Here is a 4136-nt window from a genome sequence, read left to right on the forward strand (position 1 = left end):
GACTATAGCGATCTAATAATAAACATTCTCTTTATAACCGTGGGAAGGATTTCTAGAAAATTCAGATTACGTAACAATACAATTTAAGTGTTTACATACATACATATATTGTTGATTCTTTCTCTCGAGAATCTTCTACAACTTTGGAGAATAGGCGGGAGTTTCGCAATACATATTTAACAGTGCAAGCTATGCATGTTTTTAAATATAAACTTAATCTAAACAGCTTCGATATTAAAATAAATATAGAATAACAAATTCGTTACATGGACTACTCTTTTACCAACGAGTAGTGGGATTGACCGTCACATAATAACGCCTCCACTGCTGAAATGGCGAGCAAATTTGGTAAGACAGGAATTCGAACCCGGGACCCTCAGATTGCAAGTTGAGCACCCTAACCACCTGGCCACACACCCCGCCCCTCCCCACTCAGATGATATTAAATAAATTTGACTTTTGATATTTTCCAAGAGTTTTATCTATTTTTCCAACTTACCATTTCATACGGCAATCCCTTAGTGTTATCAAACTGTGAAAACCTTCCTTGTCAATAATAGGGTGAAAGAAGAAAGTTGAAATAAGAAGACAATGGGTAGAGGTTGGATTACACATCTGTGATTTTGAATTCGTTTTCTATAGAAAAATTTTATATATATTGTGTCTGAGTCATTACTTGCACGAACATTTACTCGTTCTTCTTTGGTCTGGACAATGCAATACATACTAGTTTTATTTTTATATAAAGGACGAGTTAAAAACTCTGGATTAATAATATTAACAGCCCTTTTACAATTTTTTACTGACACACCACACAAACTTAAGGTTCAAATAATTTCATTAAAAATGGTTTAAAACCTCTCATAATGGTTTCTCCAGTGACTACTGTGAAAAGTGACCTGTAACAGTAGCCACTGAGAAAGACACTAGACTGTATCGGATTGCATGGCAGGTTTTTAACCTTCAATTTTAATGGAACTGTTTTAACATTTTGAGTTTTAAACCTAATTTTATCTGGTGTGACAATAATAAAAGATGTTATTATTACTTGTTTTATGTTTTCAGTTTAGTTATCATTCATATTTTAATGTTTCCTACATATTTTCTCGTTTTCTTCATTATACCTTTTTAATCTGGGGTTCCTCTTATTTATTTCTGAACTTTGTTACGAAGTATTTCTTTACGTTTGTATTCTCGTTTTACTTGTCCATGTATATATATATATATATATATGAATCTGTCTTTTTTTATTTGACATAACTCGCACCACGCCTTTTCTTCCACTCTTAAGCTTTCTCAGCTTCTAGTAAACCAATTTAAACTCAAGTTTTATCTGAGTAAAATGGCCATTTCTCTAAGGTGGACCCCCCCCCCCCAGTGGCACAGCGTTATGTCTGCGGACTTATAACGCTAGAATTCGGGTTTCGATACCCGTGGTGGGCAGAGCACAGATAGCCCACTGTGCAGCTTTGTGCTTAATTACAAACAACAACAACTCTTAGGTGGCTGGATGCAGCGCAACAAACATCTTAGTGGTGGCTTATGTGAGATTTGGTATCTACATTTGATAACGTTGTCTGGACATACTCATATGACTGAAACAGCCATAGAAATAGTCAGTGCAGATTTATCGTTAAAATGAAATTAAATTTATTTAGTAGAATTATACCTTGTCCGTCATTTCGAAACATTGTTTGCATGAACGAATGATCCATCAGTGCAATAACGAAGAAGATAAACCTTTAGACCGATATACATTAACAAACAATTAAATTATGAGCGCAAGCCGGAGAAATATATTATTCGTTTGATGTATTATTGGATATGTTTTGAAATAATTCCCTTGCAGTTTTAATTGATTCGAGGGGTTATTGCCCGTTACACAGGTAAGAGTCAATTATTGGAGAATGACGTCGTTAATTAAGTTTCTGATTGTTTATTTGCTTCAGTCGGCTCGAACCCGTGGCTTTTAAGTGCAATAGAACAAAATACACGGTTAATGTTAGAAAAGTGATAATTATATTGTAAATAATAAAGTGTAGAAAACATTGAAATTAAAATATCGTCAGTGAGTTGAATTACTATAAAAACTTGACCTCATTTTTTAACAAAGAAAACAACCTAGTCGCTAAAATGCCATATTGTAAAAAAACAAACAAAACAATATGATAATATCTTTACTATATCGAGGAAAGGTGAAATGATCGATTGAATTCCACAAAAGGGGGCCCCCCAGTAGCACAGCGGTATGTCCACAGACTTACAATGCTAGAAACCGGGTTTCGATACCCCTGGTGGGCAAGACCACAAATAGCTCTTGGTGAAGCTTTGTGCTTAATACCAAACAACATCAGATCATAGAATTTTTACAGCATGCCAGTTGCAACAGGCATAGTAAACTAAGTTAAATGGTTAAGGTGAATGCTCCTATGGTTAGTATTTTTACATCTACGAAATAGCTCTAAAATTGACAATGAACCTACGAATTCTTTATAACATAAAAAATAATTCTGTAACTCACGTAAATATTCACAATGACTGATAAAAATGTCACTTCTAATCAAAGGTTTTTAGACATAAACTTACAAGCAAAAGCTATAATACAAAGGTAGTTTTTATATAAAACATTCGATATAGTAGTAAATTGGTTTGGTTTCATTTATCAAATGCTTTCTAACGGATATAACAGTGATTATAACTCTTCTGATTGAATTATATTACGTTTTGCTATAAAATGTTTTTACAAATTCCCCCAAAGTCAACTTTTAAGACTCTAATTCTTTGATTAAAATTTATTACAAGACATGATATAACGTTAACTGAATAATTCTGGGTTTGATGTTGGATTTGAAGACAAGCACAAAGCTACACAATGGACTATCTGTGCTCTGCCCACCACTGGTATCTAAACCCGATTTCTAGCGTTGTAATTCCACAGACATACTGCTGTGCCACTGGTGGCTAAATCATTATTTTCAATGCTTTAAGCGATTTCTATTTGAAATAGTTAAAAATCTTAAATACAGAGAAAAGTATACTGATTCGAAAAAAAGTTAAAGTTCTAACTTTTGTTTTAAATAACTTAGAAATGTACTTTCAAAATACACTGATATAAAGAAAAAAACAAAATATTTTTATCTGCTGGCCAGAGGAAAAAATAACCAATTGGAAGCACCCGTCGCCTACACGATAACGTAACCAAATATTGAAAATCACTGTTACGACTATAATGTCCCCACAGCTAAAAATCCAGAACGTGTACAGTAAGTTGTCCCAGTTTGAACCTTGGACCTTTCAATCTAAATATCAGCACAGTAACCATTGAGCCAAGCCTGGTTCAAATATAGAGACAAATACAAGTGTGGTGCGTCAGTGGAAGCGCTCGTCTGCTTTTCAAGACATGAAAGAATTGTTTTTATTTTAGTATTATTATTTTTAATAATATTTTATAATATTTATCAAAAACTCAAGAATTGCTTTATCACTTTTAGTTTATTCCAGGAAGAGCTACAAAACCTTTACCACATTCAGTTCACGAATTAGTATATTTTACTCGTAATAGTATCCTCCTTATTTGGTGGCTTGACCTGGTGGTTAGGGCGCTCGACTCGCAATCTGCGGGTCGTAGATTTGAATCCCCGTCACCGAATATGTTCGCTCTTTCAGCCGTGGGAGCAGACTACCTAACATCCAAAGGCGTTATATATATATAAAACTAAGCATTCCCATGGGTTGTATTAAACAGGAAGACATCTCAAACAGAGATTCAAATAACACCAAAATACTTTCAGACTAATGAAGTCATAGCAGATTACGGCATATAATGTCATCGAAGTAAAATAATTATATATATATAAAACTAAGCATTCCCATGGGTTGTATTAAACAGGAAGACATCTCGAACAGAGATTCAAATAACACTAAAATACTCTGAGACTAATGAAGTCATAGCAGATTACGGCATATAATGTCATCGAAGTAAAATAATTGACAAAGAAAACAACACAAAATCCAGAATAATAATAGAAGCTTTACATATCGGAATAGAAAACAAAACAAAAAACCTGCGCCCATTAGAGACTCAGGAAAGGATATCAGCAATCCATGGAATAAACTCATAAAAACCAGCCTACTTC

The sequence above is a fragment of the Limulus polyphemus genome, unplaced genomic scaffold, assembly GCF_000517525.1.
Source record: "Limulus polyphemus unplaced genomic scaffold, Limulus_polyphemus-2.1.2 Scaffold2097, whole genome shotgun sequence".
Classification (NCBI taxonomy): domain Eukaryota; kingdom Metazoa; phylum Arthropoda; class Merostomata; order Xiphosura; family Limulidae; genus Limulus; species Limulus polyphemus.